At 42.0% G+C, this 22,044-nt stretch overlaps 1 pseudogene; it reads right to left on the minus strand.

The window, feature by feature from the left end:
- LOC107564864 (carboxypeptidase Q-like) overlaps nt 1–22,044 on the minus strand; it is a 58,231-nt pseudogene that overhangs the window by 24,973 nt on the left and 11,214 nt on the right.

The following is a 22,044-nucleotide window of genomic DNA, read 5'->3' on the forward strand; positions in this document are numbered from 1 at the left end:
GGTTGTGTGGGCTCTTTTTGAATGGGCCCAGTGTTCACAAACACACTGCTGTCGGCACCTGGAACTGAACGGGGTGCTTGGAGGCACATCAGAGGCTGCTTGGGGGGAGGTCCAGCTGTAGCGAGACTTGGCCCCCTCCTCTTCCTTTCCCACAGATCAGGAGGACGCCTGACGCACCGGGTCCAGCACTAACTTGGGCCGGGGTCCCTGACACTTCTGAAATGGGTAGCGTCTGGTAGAGCGGGAGTGCTGGCGAGGCTCAGGCTTGGGAGCCGCCTGGGCGCGAGCTTCGCGGGCTGCTGAGTCGGCGCTGATTTGGGGCGACTAGAAGCAGCCGTAGAGCTGGATCGCTTGGGAAGGAAGTGTCGCATGGCTTGGGACAACTTCTGTGCAGCAGTGAAGTGCTCGGCGAATCCCTCAACCGCAGGTCTGAAGAGGCCAGAGGGGGAGACCGGGGAGACCAGGAAGGGGACTTTGTCCACATCCTTAATCTCTGTTAAGGTCAACCATAAGTGGCGCTTGAGCACCACTAAGCTGGCCATCGACCTGCCGATTGCCTGGGTCATGGTCTTGGTGGCGTGTAAAGCCAATTCGGTCATGCTGGAGCAGTTAAGCCTGATAGACCTGTAAGACCGCCATGGAATGAAGTGCTGAGGCCGCTTGTCCAGCAGACACGTAAGCCTGTCCGGTGAGGGCTAACGTCATCCTGCATGGCTTGGATGGGTGAGTGACCTTCGCCTTCCAGCTGATAGCCATGGGCGGGCAGAGATGCGCGGCAATGAACTCGTCCAGGGGAGGCATTTTGTCGTACCCCTTCTCTTCAGCGCGTCGACCGTTGTGAGGGCGGAGGAAGAGGAGGCATGTAGGTGGGCCGAGTAGGGGGCACGCCACGACTTTGTGAGTTCATCACGAACTTCGGGGAAGAATGGTGAAGCTTGTTGTCGAGGGGCTTGATGGCGACCCGGCAAGAACCACTCATCCAGGCGGATGTGTTCGGCATCCATGCCTGGCTTGGGCTCGCTGTGCTCCGTAGGCGGCAGGGGGGCAGGGTCATTGATTGAACCCGACAGCTCCTCTGCATTATATAGGCTAATATAATAATAATAATAGGCCACCAATGACAAGCTTTCTTCAAGCGCGTCACACTCGCTCCCATCAAACGAGACGAGATCGTTCGCAGCCGTGGAGGGATGCTGGTCTTGCTGGGAGAAGGGGAGAGGAGAGAGCAAGGCACGTGGGGTCTGGGCCGGCGTGAGCTCACTCGTCTCCGGGCGCCGAGGTCCTCTGCTCCGTTGTTTTTTCCTCGCAGGATCCTGGGAGGAAGAAAATGGGAGGGCGCGAGGGGTGGGTCACTTTCTGAAAAGAAAGCTGCCCGCGAGCGCAGAGAGGAGTGATTCATATCTCCCCAAGCATGAGGTGCACTCGCCGTGACTGTCAGCGACAAAACGGGGCGGCATTTGCATCAACGCTGCAAAATTAGCTCTTTTAGATCGCCGGATGGTGGCAGAGGATCTGGAAGACTTGCGCTGTAGGCGCATGCCCGCTTATGTAGCCAGATGGCCCCGCCCATATTGGCGGGCTTCATCACCATAGTTTTTTATTCACTGCACAAACCAATGGCCACGCAGTTACACTGCATTTATGAAAAAACATCAGTCATCGGTGAAAAAGGAGTTAGCAGACACAGTACGAATGAAGTATCGAAAGGGAACATAAAGTGACAAGGCTCGTGCCAAAACAAGATCTGAACCACAATGGCAAATATGAATCATAGGGATTCCTCAAACAGATTCAGATTCATCTGCCAAAGTACAACTGGCAAACAAAACAAAAATGGTATGCAATTATGTTTCAACCACAGATGGTGAGAGAGAGGCAAATGTTTCATAGCGTAGCTTTAAAATGAAACATTGGAATGTATTAATCTACTGTAAGTTGAGTACCACTAGTACAAAATAATGGCAAAAATTTAGGGTTTAGGAACATGAAAAGTGGGAGGGAACACATAAGGTCAAACGTCTTTAGAAAGTAATAACTATCTTCCAAAAATTGTGGAAATGAATGTAAAAATTTCAAAAAGTGGTCAGTAATACTATTCTGACTCTTGAAAAAAAATTATTTTCTTGAGGATTGAAAATGGAAAAACAAAAACGAGACTGATATTTTTAATAAATATGACCACATTACCCATTCTAAAAAAGAAACCCTTTGTCAAACTTCATAAAAAATCATTGAACCGTGCAAGGGTGTAGTAAACCAATCAGTAATGACAGTGTTCCCTCCCATTAAATATGAGGCCTGTTTAAAAGCCAATGTTGCCCTCTCTGAACCCCAAAAGCCATGAACGTTGTGGCCTCCTGTCATCCACGTACTGATGGAGTGTGGAGAGCAGTATAAACTCTGGTTTCCCCTTTGGAATACCCCGCATACATCACAGGCCAGAAACAACAAACAGCCGACCCTGAGGTGGTTAAATCCACTCTGGTGTTATCAGAGGATATAAACATCTCAACCTCATTCTGGAACTAAAAGATCAGTTGATGGGCCCAAAACGGAAAGAGGGGAGATGAATGATGGACAGAGTGCATTAGAAGACAAAAACAACAAGCCAAACCCAAATAAAGAGGAGGCAACTGCAATTGTTCTACTCATTGCTTCATATGAGAATGTTCTGGAAATTAGAATCTAATCGTTATTGGAGGGAAACGTACAGATTTGAGGTTTGTGTAAAATACAGTTTGGAAACGGTGACCTTTGCCTGAATGGACTGGGTCCAATATAGAGACGGAAAATGTTTCGGGAAATGACGGGAGCACATTTTTTGTATCAGTAAATGCTTAACTGACTCTACTACACATTCCATAATGGCTATTTTCAGTTTAAAAGGCAGTTACATTTGTGGGAACATAAAAACACAAACACTTTTCACACTATTACTTTCATTCCATTCTTTTTTCGAATTGACCAAACTTTTAACTCAACTGAGTCTGCAAACAGTAATCTGATCAAACTTTGATTACCCACATACATCTGGTTTTTCAGGGGGAAAAAACGGTTATACCAATATCAAGTACTCAGCAATCAGGTTATTTTTTCTCACTGACACAGTAGTTCAGATTGTATAATTTTTCCTCTGATGCAGTTATTTTGCCAATATTTGCCAATGTTGATTGCATACATGCATAAATAAATAAATAAAAATCTATTTTATATGCTCTATCATTTATTTTTTATATTTGTTTTATTAATTATATAACCTATAATTTAGAATTGTTTACATAATAATAATACTAATAGAAAACTGACATCTATAAATACACATAAATACACAAATCTGTTGCATAGAGGCATGGAAAAGCAGTTGTAACATGGCATACAATCCATTTATCAAATAAATGCTGTTCTTTTGAACTTTCTGTTCATCAAGGAATCCTGAAAAAATGTTTCATGGTTTCCACAAAACATATTATCCAGCACAACGTTTTTCAGTTGTGATTATAAGAACTGTTACTTAATTAATTATTGAATTGAATTAAATTATGAATTAAATCAGCATATTAGAATGCATTCTGAAGGATCATGTGACACTGAAGACTGGCATAATGGCTGCTAAACATTTCATCTTTGATATGACAGGAATAAATTGTATTTTAAAATACATTCAAATAAAATGTTTTAATAAAAATAGATTTCTTATCCTGATTATATTTCACAATATTACTGGCATCCTTATTGTTATGTCCTGGATATCACCTACATTTTTTGGTGATTTATTACAATAATCTGAATACAGCCTCAAAAATTCCTGTCATTCATTACAGAGCTATGTATCCAAAACTGCGTTTATGATTTCATGCTGTTAAATAACAGGAAACACTAAAGGTTAAGATGCCCATGAACACAGTGTACAGTAGATGCAGAGAGTTATTCGAGTTCCCCGTCCTTTGCTTGCTGGTATGAAGCAGCTATTCTGGGTGCCACAAGGTTTTATCACAGCTCAATGAATTATTCATAAGGCAGAAGCCTGGCCCCTGGAGCAGGAGAAATGAATGGTTATGACAGGGTAAACCCCACAAGATGCCAGCCACTGTGCATTGCAGGCATTAGTTGAGGCCAGCTTTCAAAGTTGCTGATGGCCAACTCTCTGCTGTTTCTGGGAAACAATACCGCATCTAGGACATTTGATTGTTTTCTTATGACAATGCATTATTTATTTGTCAATAATAGATGTTAAAATACACACAAAAAAATTGCCTTTCTGATGGAACATCTATATTGCCGAAACAATTCAAGGATTCTGGAGAACAGGAGGTTCATTTTCAATTAAAGGAAAATCTGTCATGTCGTTCCAAACCTGTATTCTTTACATTTTTCTGTGGAAGACTAAAGATATGTTGAAAAATTAAATTTTTGTCCATACAATAAAAGTCAGTTGGGTCCAAAACGAGTGAGGACCCCATTGACTTTCATTGTAAGGACAAAAGCAATTCTTCACAATATCCTCTTTTGTGTTCCATGGAAGAAAAAAATTCATACACAATATGAGGGTGAGTAAATAATGAATAATGGATATGAATTTAAATTTTGGGTGAAATATCATTGGGTGAACGACATTTCAACACACTGACAATATGACCAACAGCACACTCTTATAAATGGCCTATATATAAACTTTCAATTCCTAACTTACATTCTTCCTACACGCAATTATATCCCTCACTGCTTCCATATTTGGCAGTTAATTTTTCTCGAGCAGCTTTAACAGAATACTAAACCGCATATATACAAGTCATGGTGTAATTTATCTTATAATATAAAATTAATCTCCATAAAAAAGCTGGCGATGGCTATAATGAACAGATGCTAAACATTCATTGGAGATAATAAATGTGATTCATAGTTTAAAAAGGTTCTGCTACTATCGCTTTAAGCATTGACTTTTATTCTTTTTACTACATCTAATTTCCATGCCAATGGAACAGTTTTGAAATGCAGCTCCGATCCTTTTGTAAACTAAGAATGGAATTAATTGGACTCATTTAAGTAATAGATTTCACGTTTCATAATGATCCTTGCCCTTACTTTAAAAGAATCACATTTAAAGTTGCATTTCAAAGCTTTTTATGAAATTCAGCGGGGCAGGCCTGCTTTTAGAAGCAGAGCTCAGACATGTATTTAGACAACTGTGTTTTTCTTCTCAGACTACAGATGATATTGAGGCTGATGATGATGACGATGATGAGGATAGTTTCCAAGGTTATTTCTGGGGAAATATAAAAGCCCATAACCACAGACACCATCTGTTGTATTACAAAGAGATCAAAAGCAGAGGGAAGAAGGAATCAAAAGAAAGAAAAAAATAAAAACAGAGAAAAGAGACTCATATGGGCATTGCTGGGATTAATAGGAGACTGAAAGTTTTTCTTTTTTAATAAATCTGCAAAAATGTCAACAATTCTGTGTTTTTCTGTCAATATGGGGTGCTTTGTGTACATTAATGAGGAAAAAAATTAACTTAAATGATTTTAGCAAATGGCTGCAATATAACAAAGAGTGAAAAATGTAAGGGGGTCTGGATACTTTCCATACCCACTGTATGTTGTATTCTGAATAAAAATGGAATCGGGTTTGTAGAACAAACACAGCCTGTTATGATGTCTTCACTGGTGGTCTCGTCTCCTTCACTCGGGTGGGGTTGAATATGTTTTAATTCTGAATGTGACTGAATGCTACTGACATTCGCAAAGTGGGGAATTCAATTAGGCTTTTTGACATCATGGCTGTCAACTCCATCAGACCTGTCTCTTCAAGACAATTAATATCTTCCGCCCTACTGCTCGTTTTTTTAGTTTAGCGACAGCGCTTATATAAGGTAGGCAGTCTCACATGAGGTAGTAATGTGACAAAAGAGACCCTTTGACTAGTGGCATAAGGTCAGGTCCACACTGCAGCTTATTTAGTGTGCAAGCTCCACCTATTTAGACAGGAAAAGATAGTTCCACCAACATGCAAAACAACTAAACCCCAGTTTGTTTTGGTTTTACGTGATGTTTAAGGCTATGTGTATTTGAAATTGAGGTAACACTTTATTTTAAGGTGTACTTGTTACACATGTTACATGTACTTACTATTGTAATAACAATTACTTATGCATAATTACATGCAAGTAACCTTAAACCAAACCCTAATCCTAACCCTAACCATATAGTACATGTAGCTAATTAGTATTACTCAGTACTTAATGTATAATTACACTGTACACCTTAAAATAAAGTGTAAACGAAATTTATTGTACTATAATATACCAGTGTAAAGTCTCTTCTGTATCAATGGTTGTGCAGAAAATACCAGAAAAATTGAAAATCTCTACTTAATGGATACTGATTATTTAACTGTCTGTGGAAGTTGTGTAAAGTCAGCCAATCAGATATGAGCTCATCATAATTGAGAAAGTGCTTCCCAGTTGTGTGCGATATTAGAAATGTTTTAATTTATCAGTAATTGGATATTTCAGTTTGTATGTTCATTTCTCTTTTGTGACATTTACAGTCATTTAAGAATCTTAAAATACTAATCATTTAATAGTACTATTAACCCTCTGGTGCTGTTCTGTCATTTTTTACCAAAAAAATTGGTTTCTTTTTTTTTGGGAATGTTTTATTTCCTTTAAATGGTTCAAAACTTGGTAAAGGCTTTGTCACTTGCTATATAAAAAAAGAAAAACAAAACAAAAACTACAACTACAACTATTAATACTACTACTACTACTTCTACTACTACTACTACGAATAATAATAATAACAGACATGATTTGAAAAGGTGAAATGGTCCTGAAAAAATTAATCTCACATTTGTACTCCCATTCAAAAATGAACTAATTTCATCTAGTGGAAACGTTTGGTACTGTGCAAAAACAAATCTTACTGAAAGCTAATTTATTTTAGATATCAACCTCAAATTTGGGACACAACTTGTTTAGATTTGATTTTCCTACAGTTTTAGAGTAAAACATGGTTTGCAAAATATATATTTCATAGAAATGTTTTTAAGTAGTTTTGTGTCGGGTCTCGGGTCTGATCACCTGTTCTTTGTGGTCTCTGTCTCTGTGTTTGGGTGTTGTGTTGTTGTTGTGTGTGTGGCTTGTTTTGACAGCTCGCCACGTGCGCATTGTCAGTGTGATTGTTCCCCGCCCTCATTGTTTCTCTGCTCGCTAGATTCTTGTTTCACACCAGGTTCTTGTTATCTCATTAGCTTCCCCTTATAGCTCCTCGTGTTTCTCTGTCTTTTGTCAGACTGTTGTGATTATTCCCTTGCTCTGACTGTCATAGTTTGTATTGCTCACCAGTCCTGTCTTGTCCCGTTCAGGCTCCAGTGCTCGTAGCTGCCTGTATAATTTCCTGCACCTCTCTGTGTGTTCAGAAACCCATGGGCTCCCTTCGGCATCCGCTTACCCTGGGACTCTGCGGTCTCGTCATTGGGTTGCTCAGCATCTCGCTCGGATTAGCGAGCTGCCCTGCCGGCTTCGTCTCCACTGCCGCAGTTGCGGCTTATTCCAGCCGCTGCTATCCACCCATCTGTGTGGTAGGGGATACCACGTCCACACGAACTGTCCGCGGAGGCGCTCATTGCCCGTTGTGAATATTATCTGTTCAATAAAGCCTCTGTTGTACCCGCATCTGAATCCAGCCTATTCCCTGACAGAACAGTCTGACCACGATGGATTCAGCGGGATCAGATCCGCTTCGTTTTGCTCTCGTGCAACAGGGAGTTTTGCTGGGTCAACACGCCACCCAGCTCAACCCCACAGCACAAGAGGTGGGCGCTAAATGCCCGAGTCGCTGAGCTCCTCACACGCGTCGATGATCTTCAGCGGGAGGCGGCTAACCGGGGTCCCGTCCTCCGCGCTGGTATTCCTCTGGACCCCGAACCTCATGCCAACAATCCACCAGTTTACGATGGCAATCCTAATGCCTGCCAAGCCTTTCTCTCCCAGTGTTCGCTGGTGTTTTCATTGCAGCCTCGATGTTACGCCACAGAGGAGGTTAAGGTTGCATACGTCCTCACTCTCCTCTCGGGTCGCGCCCGCGAATGGGGAATTGCCGTATGGAGATCGCGGGCTCCCTGCTGTGCTACTTTTGAGGATTTTCGCCAGGAGATGGCGAAGCTGTTCGACCGATCAGCCCAGGGAGATGAGGCGGCGGCTCAGCTGTCTCAGTTGTCTCAGAGGAGAGGCTCTGTCACCGACTATGCCATACAGTTTCAGACGCTAGCGGCGGCTTGCGGCTGGAATGAGGGCGCGCTACGTGCGCAATTTCTCAAGGGACTGGATGAAGTCAACGCTGATGAATTAGCAACTGTGGATCTTCCTCGAGAGCTGGACAATTTGATTAATCTCGCTCTCCGTGTGGAGGGCCGTCTCAACCGCCGCCGGCAACGCCATCAATCCACTACTCCGTGGCGCCAACTGGAGTCCGCTTCATCCGATGTGGTGAGTCCACAGTCAGCTGATGTTGAGCCCATGCAACTGGGTCGTCTACGGCTTACGCCGCAGCAGAAACAGGAGCATTTAGCTCAAGGATTGTGACTGTACTGCGGCAAGGCTGGCCACTTTGTCCTTCAGTGCCCGTTAAAAGTCAAGGCCTACCAGTGAAGCGGAGAGTCCTGGTGGGCGCCTTTCCCTGTTCAAACTCTCCAGCAACGTGCACTCAGCTGCCCTTTCGACTCTCCTTCCAGGGAGGTTCACACACTGGCCACGCTCTTCTGGATTCGGGGGCTGAGGGGAATTTCCTGGATTCTGCCTCGGCTCACAAGTGGATCATTCCGACCATTCCCCTGGTTAAGCCCATTACGGTGTGGTCATTAGCGGGCAATCCCCTCACCACCATCACTCACGTCACCCCTTGTGTAAGCCTTTCCCTCTCTGGTAACCACTGTGAGCAGATCGAACTGTTAATTATTGACTCCCCTAAGGCCCCATTAATTTTAGGACAGCCTTGGTTGCTGAAACACAACCCACATTTTGAATGGGTCAATAATTCTATTTTAGCCTGGAGTCAGTCTTGTCATGTGTCATGTTTAGGTGCTGCTTTTCCTGCTGTCTCTGTGTCTTGTGTTTCGCAGGTGGATCCCGCTGACTTGACCGGTGTCCCGGCGGAGTACTGCGATCTTCATGCGGTTTTCAGTAAGTCCCGGGCCACCTCTCTACCTCCGCATCGTCCCTACGACAGTGCCATAGACCTTCTCCCGGGCACTTCTCCGCCTAAGGGTCATTTATATTCCCTTTCTGGTCCAGAAAGAGAGGCCATGGATGGGTATATACGTGAGTCACTACAGGCTGGGCTCATTCCCCATTCCTCCTCTCCCGCTTCCAGAAAGAGAGGCCATGGATGGGTATATACGTGAGTCACTACAGGCTGGGCTCCTTCCCCATTCCTCCTCTCCCGCTGGGGCGGGGTTTTTCTTCATTCAGAAGAAAGACGGCTCCCTATGCCCTTGTATTGATTACAGAGGTTTGAATGACATTACAGTAAAGAACAGGTACCCCCTACCTCTAATGTATTCTGCTTTTGAATTGTTGAAGGGAGCTCGGGTCTTCACCAAATTAGACCTCCGCAACGCCTACCATCTGGTGCATTCAGGAGGGGGATGAGTGGAAGACGGCATTCAACACCCCCTCGGGACACTACGAGTATCTGGTTCTTCCGTTTGGTCTGACCAATGCTCCGGCCGTTTTCCAGGGTCTCGTCAGTAGTGTTCTGGGTGACATGATTAATCAGTTTGTCTTTGTGTATTTGGATGATATTCTGATTTTCTCCCCTTCTGTCCACTTACACACACAGCACGTTAGACGGGTCCTTCAGCGCCTATTAGAGAACCAGTTGTTCGTCAAGGCGGAGAAGTGCGAATTCCACGCCGAGTCTGTTACGTTCCTTGGCCATATCATCTCTACCAGGGGGATTAAACCAGACCCTGCTAAGATAGAAGCTGTCGCCAAGTGGCCAGTCCCTGACTCCCGGCCCTGCAGCGTTTCCTGTGTTTTGCCAACTTCTATCGGCAATACATCAGGAATTTTGGTGAGATCGCTGCTCCACTCACGGCATTAACCTCCACCAAGGTGTCCTTCAGGTGGAACCAGGATGCTCAGGTAGCCTTTGACAAATTAAAGTCCCGTTTTGTCTCTGCACCTGTTCTGTTGTTTCCAGATCCTGAGTCCCAGTTCATTGTTGAGGTTGACGTATCGGACATCAGGGTTGGCGCAGTTCTATCTCAGCGATCCCTCCGCGATGGGAAGGTGCACCTGTGTGCGTTCTTCTCTCGCCGTCTCAGCCCTGCAGAACGTAACTTCGACATTGGCAATAGATATCTGTTGGCGGTGAGATTGGCCTTGGGTGAGTGGCGTCACTGGTTGGATGGGTCGGCACAGCCCTTCTTGGTCTGGACGGATCACAAGAATCTTGAATATATCCGTTCGGCTAAGAGGCTGAGCTCGTGTCAGGCCCGCTGGGCACTTTTCTTTGGCCGGTTCAACTTCACCCTCTCGTACCGGCCAGGGTCCAAAAACATTAAGCCCGACGTTCTCTCGCACCTGTTCGGGGCTCCAGAGGGGAAGCTTGTGGCCGAAGCCATCCTTCCTGGAGGGGTGGTGGTCTGGCCTCTTTCTTGGGGTATCGAGCGACGAGTAGAGGAGGCCGGTCAAGGGGTGCAAGTGCCAGGGAGGTGCCCGGCGGGCAGGTTGCCGGTGCCGACTGTGCTGCGTCCCGAAGTCCTTCAGTGGGGTCACGCGTCCAGGCTGGTCTGCCATCCAGGGATTCGGAGAACGTTGTTTGCCATCCATCAACGCTTCTGGTGGCCCACACTGGCCGCAGATGTCAGACAGTTTGTGTTGGCCTGCCCCACATGCGCCCAATGTAAGCCAGTGAATCGCCCTCCTGATGGTCTGCTTCATCCTTTTCCTGTCCCTTCCCGTCCATGGTCACACAACGCCCTTGATTTTGTCTCTGGGCTTCCCCCATCGAAGGGTAACACTGTGATTCTCACTGTGGTGGATCGCTTTTCTAAGTCGGTTCATTTCATTCCCCTGCCCAAATTGCCCTCCGCCCGGGAGACCGCCCAACTGATCGTGGATCACGTCTTCCGTCTCCATGGATTGCCGGTTGACGTGGTTTCAGATAGGGGTCCTCAGTTCACCTCCCGGTTTTGGAAAGAGTTTTGTAGACAGATCGGGGCCTTTGTGAGTCTGTCTTCCGGTTTCCATCCTCAGACCAATGGGCAATGCGAGCGGGTCAACCAAGATCTCGAAAGAATGCTCCGCTGTCTGACATCCAACAATCTGAGTTCCTGGTGCCAACAGCTCTCCTGGATAGAATACGCTCGTAACTCCCTTTGAGTGCTCTGTGGGTTATAAACCGCCTCTGTTTCCATCACTGGAACCCGATGCTGCGGTTCCGTCCGCCCTGGCTTTCGTTCAGCGCTGCCGCCGCACCTGGGAGAGAGTCAGGAGGGTTTTAGTCCTCTCCTCGGGACGAATCAAGGCAGCAGCCGATCGTCGCCGGTCCTCTCCTCCAACCTATGTGTGCGGTCAACGGGTATGGCTTTCTACCAGGGATCTGCCTCTCCGGGCGCCTTCTCGAAAGCTGGTGCCCAGATTCATTGGGCCGTACCGCGTCACCAAGGTGGTTAATCCAGTGGCGATCAGGCTCAAGCTCCCTCCTGCTCTTGGTTGGGTTCACCCTGTGTTTCATGTGTCTGTTATTGTAGCCCAGTTTGTGCTGATTATGGTGCTACTAAACTTAGTCATTAAAATGTTTATTAGCAACTGAAAAAAGCACAAATGTCAGGACATGTCAAAACTTCTCCAGGGCCCAAAACACCCTCAGACCCCAGAGGGTTAAACCTGTGTTTTCTTCTCCCCTTTACCCATCGCCCCCCCCCCACCCCCTCGTCTTGTGGATGACTCCCCTACCTATACGGTTAGGAGATTACTCGACTGAGATTACTCGATAAAGCGCTAATTGTCAGAGATTTTAACATTCACGTTGATAAAATAAATGATGCATTAGGACTTGCGTTTACTGACCAAATAAAAAAATGTTGTAGTCAAGCAAAACGTCACCGGGCCCACTCATCATTTCAATCATACAAATAGTGTTCATCGTCTGTTTGATTACATCTTTAATTTATTTTTCCATAAATTTCTGCCATATGTACATTGCCTGACAGTCACCACTGATAAGCTACCACTAAATATTAAAGAAACTTAATTTGATGTAAAGTTGCTTTGAAATGATTTGTATCGTGAAAAGCGCTGTACAAATAAACTTGAATTGAATACTCGACGAGTGGCGCCGCGGCAGAGGGTTTCAGTATCTCGTGGACTGGGAGGGTTATGGTCCAGAGGAGAGATGCTGGGTGCCGTCCCGGGACATTTTGGACTGTTCATTGATCGAGGACTTCCGTCGGCGACAAGGTGGGCCTCCTCCTGGGGCGCCTGGTGGCGCTCCTGGGAGGAGGGGGTACTGTCGGGTCTCGGGTCTGATCACCTGTTCTTTGCGGTCTCTGTCTCTGTGTTTGGGTGTTGTGTTGTTGTTGTGTGCGTATTGCTCACCAGTCCTGTCTTGTCCCGTTCAGGCTCCAGTGCTCGTAGCTGCCTGTATAATTTCCTGCACCTCTCTGTGCATTCAGAAACCCGTGGACTCCCTTCGGCATCCGCCTACCCTGGGACTCTGCGGTCTCGTCATTGGGTTGCTCAGCCTCTCACTCAGATTAGCGAGCTGCCCTGCCAGCTTCGTCTCCACTGCCGCAGTTGCGGCTTATTCCAGCCGCTGCTATCCACCCATCTGTGTGGTAGGGGATACCACGTCCACAGGAATTGTCCGCAGAGGCGCTCATTGCCCGTTGTGAATATTCTCTGTTCAATAAAGCCTCTGTTGTACCCGCATCTGAATCCAGCCTATTCACTGACAGTTTTGTGCTATTTTTATAATAAACAAACTTCTATAACTTTTTTTCACTTGTTTTTATTTTAATTTTTTTCCCACTTTCAGGTCTATTGCACCAGAGGGTTAAATGTCATATCAAATGTAATCTGTTCACAACAATGATGATAACTACAATCATGGGTCGCGGAAGCGGGGGGGCTGCCCGGGCCTGGGCCTGGGCCCGGGTTAATTTTGAGGTCTGGTACAAATATGACATGGGCTAGAAAAATACACAGGCTTTAAGGCTCATATGTATGCACGTTTAATCATTGAAAGATCACGATCTCGATTCAAACACATGCAATCTTATTCCTAAATTATGGTGATTCTACTATGTCTATTAAACCTTTGAAATCACATCAGAATTTTTAAACCTGCTTTTGCGCAGCCGCTGATCCAGAGAGAGCAGCTCTCATCATATAAAGCTTTATGTTTGAAACAGCTTCACAAACAGTCTACTTACACAGTAGGCTACATTTCTGTGTTGTAAACATTAAATAATAACGAAAGTATTGATAAAAGTTTAAAGTCCAGATGTAGTGACGTGACATGTGGTCAAGTATGGTGACCCATACTCGGAATTAGTGCTCTGCATTTATCCCATCCAAAGTGCACACACACAGCAGTGAACACACACCCGGAGCAGTGGGAAGCTTGGTGCCTTGCGCAAGGGCACCTCAGTCGTGGTATTGAAGGTGGGAGAGAGCGCCGTACATTCACTCCCCCCACCTACAATCCCTGCCGGTACGAGACTCAAACCCACAACCTTTTGGGTTACGAGTCCGACTCTCTAACCATTAGACCACGACTTCCCCAGTTGTAGACTCTGATGTTGCAGGAACAGCGATCAAAATGGGTCTTTGAAAGTAATGATACGCTGCAAATAATGACTGTATATGTTACATTATGCCAGTAGGTGGCGAACAATGACTGTTGAATGTATTTGATGTCTGAATCATTCATTCAATAGATTCAAAACGAAACAAGTCTTTTATCTTCATTTATTTTAAATGTGTTTTTTTACATAATTAGGCTAATTCGTTTAAATTAATAAATATTTTTAAATAGACTAATTTACTGTAACATTAATAAAACATTTTGTCAGAAACTCAAGTAAATTACATATTTTGTTTGGTTGTCTGTTTTGTTTTCAGAATCGTGGGAGAATCATAGCTTAAAAGTACATAGGCTAATATATGTGGCATCTAACTAATACCATTAGTAGGTCATATATTTATTATTTTATAGGTAATATTACTACAGTTTATACTGTACTGTACTGTACTGTATACTGTATTACTACAGCTAATATATGTGGCATCTAACTAATACCATTAGTAGGTAATATATTTATTATTTTATAGGTAATATTACTACAGTTTCTAATTAAAATTAGTTCTGCAACCCCCCCCCGACCCCTTGGGCCCCCCCCCCCTTTTGGTTCGATCCCCAATCCTTGACTATAATGATATATACTATAAAGTTTTAATAAATTCCAAATCCACACCTCAACAATTATGACACAGAGGATTCACTTGTACTGTTTATTACTGTAATTTAAAGTTTTAATTTTAGGCCTAATTCAATTAGTCAAAACAGTATAGAATTGTAATGTTGGCCATTTATCAGTAAATGACAATATCATAAAAATAATTATTAGCTTGTTGTCATTTTAACCAAAATTTTAATATATGAAGAAGACTACAAAAATCCTTACTCAAATTTCCCATGTTCCCTGTGTTTGATTTGAAAATGAACATCTCATTTTACCAAAGACCCCCATTCTTGGTGGATCAGGATGTAAAAGTGTATGTTCTCCTGCTTCAGGCAGCCAAGCCATGGACACATTTAATGAACTAGCTCTTTTCTCAGGCCTGTTCCAACTTTGCCACTGTGGGGGAGGATGACACTGGATGTGAAATTACTGCAGACAGGACCAGTCCACCCAGTCCAGCACAACACAGCAGAGGACAACATTGTGACACAATGCAGTGCAATACAGCACAAAGGAATGCTGTGTGATGCATCAACACTAATTAAAACAGAATGGGCTGCGACACGGTGTAACCCCAGGAAACATCCTACATAACAACACGGTTGCAGGACTGCCTAACTACAGAGGTACAGGCACAGTGATTCATAACTATGTGACTGTCAGTTTTTGGCAAGACATTGCAAGTGTGTTGTCATTTAGAATGTACAAATCACTGACAACAACAGTGGCTTAGAGACAGGCAAACAGAATCACCAATATTCCATTTACCACAATTTACACCAAAAGAAAAGAATATTTGTTTTGTAAAAGTGCTGTATTGTATGAGGAACTTGACTTGTAGACTGTTTTGAAAAAACTGTGAGCAGTGCTTTTTCGTGTTAAACTTTCCACCGTGATGTTAGAGAGTTGTGAGTGGTTGTCAGGGCATTGCTATGTGGTGGTTGGGCCATTTGTTAGAGTGTTGCTTACTGACCCAAGTAAGTTGCTTTCTCCACACCGATGTCTCCTTTAATGTCAAAGTCAATGGGATTTTTTTCAAATGTTTTATCATCTGGCAAGTGAAAAGTCTAATCGCTTGCACACACACACACACACACACACACACAACAGCCACAAAAGCTAAGATATAATTCTTGTTTGTGGCACAAGCTTTTCAGGTATTTATGTGGGTCAATGACAAATAGCATATTTTTTATGTGCCAGGCTCTTAAAAAAATTACTATTTGTATTCATGTTGGTTTCATATGGTTTTGAGCATTTTTCAAAATGTAATCCTTTTAAAAATATAATGTGGTGTAACTATTAAGAAAAAGGAAAAATTTATTTTTCTTAAAAATAAAAACAATTGAATCTGCATGTTAATCATTTTTACTAACTAAATGGATAATTCGTTGCACCAAATGACATTTTACGACCGGGAACTTGTCTTGTCATAAAGAGTCAGATGATTTGACATTTTAAGAGACTTACTGACCTTTGCAAACAGCCATAAGAATCTGCAGGGGTCTATGATATAATTTCCTGATGTTTGTGTTTTTTTGGGGGGGTTCCCCCCTGCTTTGTTTGCAACATATGACAAATGTTGCAACATGTGCACACTTTGACAAACAGTTGTACCACCCTGACCATTTTGACTTTATGCCCCCCCCCAAAAAAATATCACAACAAATAAATGTTTTTTTTTTTTAAGTTTTTAAAAAATATAATTTTTTAAAAATTCAAAACATTCAAAACACATCATAGAAAACGTGTAGTAAAGTTATTGTGTGTATGAACTGTTTTTTTTTTTTTTTTACATTTTTAAAAATAAATGAATATATCTGTACAGGTTTGTTTATTGATTTGAAAAGTGATCTTCTATACAACACCTTGGTGTGTTGGTAACACTAGTTTTAAGGACCAATTCTCACTATTAACTAATAGCTTATTAGCATGCATATTACTAGCATATTGGCTATTTTTTTGTACTTATTAGGCACATATTAAAGCCATATTCTGCACGACTATATTCTAGACCACTTAACCCGATCCCATAGGCTACCTAAACTTAACAACTAACTTACTAACTATTAATAAGCAGCAAATTAGGAGTTTATTGAGGGAAAACTCTAAGTTAACAGCGAATATGTGTTCCCTAATCAAAAGTGTTACAGGAGTTTTTCTTAATTTAAATGAACACTAAGTAAGCATGCCCTTTATGAGTCCCAAATGCTGTTAACCAATAACTAGGGAAGGTCTTTAGTGGGGAGCTCATTCATTCTGGTTAGCTGTCAATTATGTCTTGTCCAATATGACTTACAACACGCTTATCCCCCAAGTGTCTTGCTAAAGGGCACAATGTGATATGTGTATAATGTCAGATGTTTCTCTTTTAGCAATGGATTTTTTTTAAATGAGAAATCAGTGTGTATAAGCTGCTCATAGTGTGGGCAGCAACACAATGTGTGTGGGAGAGCTTTTTTTAATACCAAGTAAAAAAAATGTCCCTGCAGTCAGGCATTAGGCAGACATGTGGACACACAACCTGTCACACTATCGTTATGGTTGCCTTCAATCAGAGCAACCCATGCACACACACACACACACACACACACAAAACTGTCACTTGTAGCTATCAGCACTCTCTTTCTGTCAAACACACACATAAACACGCTCTGGGGCCCTAATCAACGTCATCAGAGGTCTCAGTTTCTGCAGATTATGGAAATCAAAACTCAACAGGCTGAGTGAAAACACACCAGTTCAGTGACAGACAGGAAGCTAAAACCACCTACACAAACCAACATCCACCACAAACATAGTATATGGCTATAAATAGGCCGAAATGCAATGCAGGAAGGATACATCAAAACACTAATGAGTAATTCAACCTTATAAAGCATGAGTAAACTTAGATTTAAATTCAGATTCAAACTGAAATAATCTGAGGGAAACTGCGGGAGACTATTCCACAGTTTTGGCCCAAAGTACAGTAACCACTCAGCTTTAGTCTGGATCTCGAGACCAACAACAGTTTTTGCTCAGATGATTTCCGAAATCTAACAGATGTAAGGCTACGTTCACACTGTCAGATTTTGCGACCGTATTCCTATGGTTACCAGTAACCATAGCGGCAGTGACCAAAGTAAAATCAAAGATGGTGACGTCCATAAAACTGAAAGTCTTATCACTTTCTGGCACGATAAGAGTCCAATCGAACCACAAATTCTTTCGTCAAATCTTCATTAACCAACAGCAGCTTTTAAATTTGGGTGGAAAATAGTGGAAAACTGACGGGCTCTAAAATGTTCAGAAGACACGCAGCTCATTTCTCCGTCACTGTAAGTTACCGAAAACACACGTGAAAACCAGTGGCAGCTCGTCGGTGAGGCAGGGGAGGCACAGCTTCCCCATAATTTTGAGGTGAAAATGGGAGGAGGACGATTTAATGTTAATAAAATTCACAGTTAATTTCAGTTCATGTCTCAGAATGTGTATTTTTTGTTTGTAATTTCACAGTTGTAATAACATAACGTGAAAGCGCTGCTTTTCTATCACTAATGTGCCGAATCTGCTGATGTAATTACAACCGCTTATGATAGAGAAGGGTAGGAGGAAGCCGGGGGAGAGGTGAGCTCTCCTGCCTCCGTTGGTAAAAAAAAATGAGCCAATCAGCATCGAGTGTTCACTTTCAGCGCTGAGGAGTGTTGAGAAAAGAACCCTCGCAAGGGAGGCTAGCCTCCCTTCTGATATCAACCAATCATCAAAGAGACGTAAATTACGTGATATTAGTTTGAACGTCTCCCGCTGTGCTGATAATGTACCAAGTACTTATGATGAGTAGCGATATTGAATATTTGATTGCCAACAGATTTACCAAGCTGTCATTCAAACAGTATATATACAAATTTAAAAAAAGGGAAAACAGCCTAAGCTGGATATAGGCTACAGCAGTCGGCTTAATTAAATGGCGCAACAGGCAGCTCTCTTTTAACACAGACTTTTAAGAAGGGATAGATGTTTGCTTCGAGTGATAGGCCAGGTAAGTGAAATTATATTATCTTGCTGGATGTATGTCGTTTTCTTCACGTTTTCTGACTAAAAGCAACCAAAAAGCCATTTTAAAGTGGTTAAGCAAATAATAATAATATTAATCAGCAGGGATCCCAGACCAATGCAATTAGTGTGCCTCCTCTATTTTAAAACCCACGAGCCGCCACTGGTGAAAACACGTAACACACGTTAGACACGCGTTTGTGCAGCAGAGCGTCTCTCTCTCTCTCTCGCACTATATGACGTGACAGACAACTTGTCCAGTCCTGTTCCATTCACAAAGTGCGTGTGTTCCGAGAATGCGGTTGTGAGTCCTGAAAATTTACGGGTGTGTGTTCGGTTACAGAATGCAGTTGTCACGCCCGTAAATAACCGAACTGTGTGTGAATGTAACCATATTAAGGACTCAAAAACAAGACTGACAACCGTATTCTGCTGCTGTGTGAACGTGACCTTAGATTCAAAAGGTCAGAGATATAGTTAGGTGCTGATCCAGTCAGAGTTTTTAAAAGTAAAATTTTCAAATCAATTCTATAATGGACCGGCAGCCAACTGAAAGGATATAATATAGGGGAGATATGATCAAATTTCCGGGCACCAGTTAGAAGTCTTGCAGCTGCAAGACTGATATTAGACTGACTTATTACAATATAAAGAGAATTGCAATAGTTGCATATATCACTCTCTCGAACTCAGCAAAAAATCTAATAAAAAATTGAAAAGCAATCTTAATTTGAAAAAAAAATATATATATATACAGTGGGTACGGAAAGTATTCAGACCCCCTTAAATTTTATATATATATATATACATATATATATATATATACAGATTCTCAAATCTGATTGGTTGAGAACCGTGAGATATTGTACTGGTATCGCTACAGGAACACACTTTCACAATTTTGTATCCCTCTGCTTGTCCTAGCCGGGTCTATGTTTTTTTTTTATTATTCACTGAGCTAATCGTTGAGTACGTTAGTTAATATAAGAAGAAACGTCTAGCTTCGCGGTCTCTCTCTCTCTCATTTGGATGCACGTCTTGCCGCATTGTTTCTCTCTTATAACCTCCTTATTTCTCACTAATAACCTAACTGAAGCAGCACATGCCCTTGATACGAATTCTGAAAGTGATGTATGGTTAACTGTCAACTTGAGCTTTGAATCTGTGGCGGAGCGAGCGAATTTGAGTCAAATTTGATACAAAGATACTCGAGCGATACCGGCTCTATATCAGCGGCTGTGATTTCCTCCGGCACTCGGCCTGTGGCCTCGTGACTCTGGCCTAATCACAGCCATGCTGATATAGAGCCGGTATCACTCTCGTACTCGAGTGATATAGCTCATATATATGACTACAGTATTTTTCTTTGTATCAAATTTGACTGCAGAATCAAAAATAACATCCAAGTTTTTAACAGAAGGTTTAACATATGAGACCAAATCTCCCAAGTCACAATCAGAGCTGCCTGAAGCGCCTGAAGGCGCAAACACAATAATCTCTGTTTTGCTCTCGTTAAGATGTAAACAAAAAAAGTTAAGAAAACCATTAGTTGATCTCAGACAAACATACAACTTAGACATACAGCTTTTTTGTCATTGTGCTTCAAGGGCAAATAAATTTAAGTCAACGTGAAATGAAAATTAACCCTATTTACTTGCACAGTACACATTCCCGGGCTTATTGTGAACGATTCACTGGTGCATGACATTCTAAAGGGGTTTTTGAAATCTTTCATCAAAATGTATAAAAAAAATATTACCCTTTACTTGATTTTCCCTGTCGGCTGTCTTCACGAAGCACTCCTACTTATCACCCCCTCTCCACCTACCACCCTCTAATGGTATGCAGCGCCCACTTTTCAGGTTCCAAGTAATTCCCTATAGATAAAACAAGCCCCAGTTAACATTTTTTTTATTATTAAATGCCCCACTTTACCTGAAAATATGCAACATTATGAAAGTAAAATAGCATTTCATGTTGACTTTAACTTCATTTTATGTAAATCAGCTACACTATTAAGTAAAAAAATTATTTGATAAAAAAATCATATTTTATAAAAAAATAATGCTTCTGTTCAGCAAGGATTAATTAAATTTATCTGAAGTGACATTATAACCTTACAAAACATTCAAATAAATGCTGTTCTTTTGAGGTTTCTATTCATCAAAGAATGCATCACAGTTTCCACAAAATATGAAACTCTTTTCTACACTGACAATAAAAAGAGGGTTCTTGAGCACCAAATCAGCATATTATCAGCATATATTGGAGTAATGGCTGCTGAAAATTCAGCTTTGTCTATAAAGGAATACATTAAATTTTATAATACTTTAAAATAGAAAATGGTTATTTTAAATTGCAATAGTATTACTGGTTTTGACTGTATTTTTGATCAAATAAATGCACCTTGGTCAGCATAAGAGACTTTTTCAAAATAAATAAATAAACATAAAAAAACACTTACTGAGCCCAAACGTTTTAACAATAGAGTTACTGTGAAATGAATTTTTGTGGTGGTCACACAAACAGTTTTAAGTATTTTAAATACAGATTGCACATTTAGACAGTTTTTATATTTAGTTTTATATTTGCAAAGAAAAAAAAGCTATATATATACACTTGTACCTTGACTGTCTATCATGAAGTCATATAACATCATTCTCCTGAATAAACAGTTTTTTGAATAAATTTATGAACAGCAGTATGCCTACTCTGACTTTCCTGCCATTATATGTCAATTCTGCATAAATGGACTGGCATTATGCTGCTTCTGGTTTTAACAAAAGGAGGAAATTCTCAAGTAAAAGGCCAACTGAAAGGTTATATGATGCATTGCGATTGCGCATTACCTGTATGTGTGTCAAAAGACATCACGTCATTCTTGCCATTCACTCCCATGACCTGATAGACCAGAATGAAAGTCTCAGTACCAACACCATTATCGCTAATGACAGATTATTACAACACCAATGCTAAACAAATGCCAATTCAGAACAGAGTTGAAAACAATGACCAGCATTGACCATGTCACCCAAAGTAACCTCAAGTAACTATTGCAACAATAGGGAGAAAAAGTTGACTTTTACAAGGAAAAGATCATTCATAAAGGAAGGATGGCACTTGCACAATATGAAGAACTTAATCTGCTTCCTAATTTCTTTTATACTTAATCACTAAATTTGGCCTAGTATGAGGACGCTTACAAGAACCATTTCACCACTTTTCCAAAGTTACAGACCTGTTTCCTCTTAGTCAGTTATTATATAATTGAAAAACCAAATGAGGCACTCGAATCCTGTTTAGTCAGCAATCCTACAGCATTCCGTCCTGCTGAGATCATGGAGGAGGTCAGAGGACGAAAGAGGAACAAAGCTTTCTGAGGACTTGTGTATGTGAATGATAAAGTATAGAACATCTCATTCTCATTTCAATGAATGAATCTCATGCACAGAAATGTCACATTGCACCCCTCATTAAATGATTCTCATTAAATGATCATTACTGTAACAGGCTACAGCATTTTTGCGCACACACACA

This window comes from Sinocyclocheilus grahami, unplaced genomic scaffold, assembly GCF_001515645.1.
Source record: "Sinocyclocheilus grahami isolate Dianchi unplaced genomic scaffold, SAMN03320097.WGS_v1.1 scaffold967.1, whole genome shotgun sequence".
NCBI lineage: Eukaryota > Metazoa > Chordata > Actinopteri > Cypriniformes > Cyprinidae > Sinocyclocheilus > Sinocyclocheilus grahami.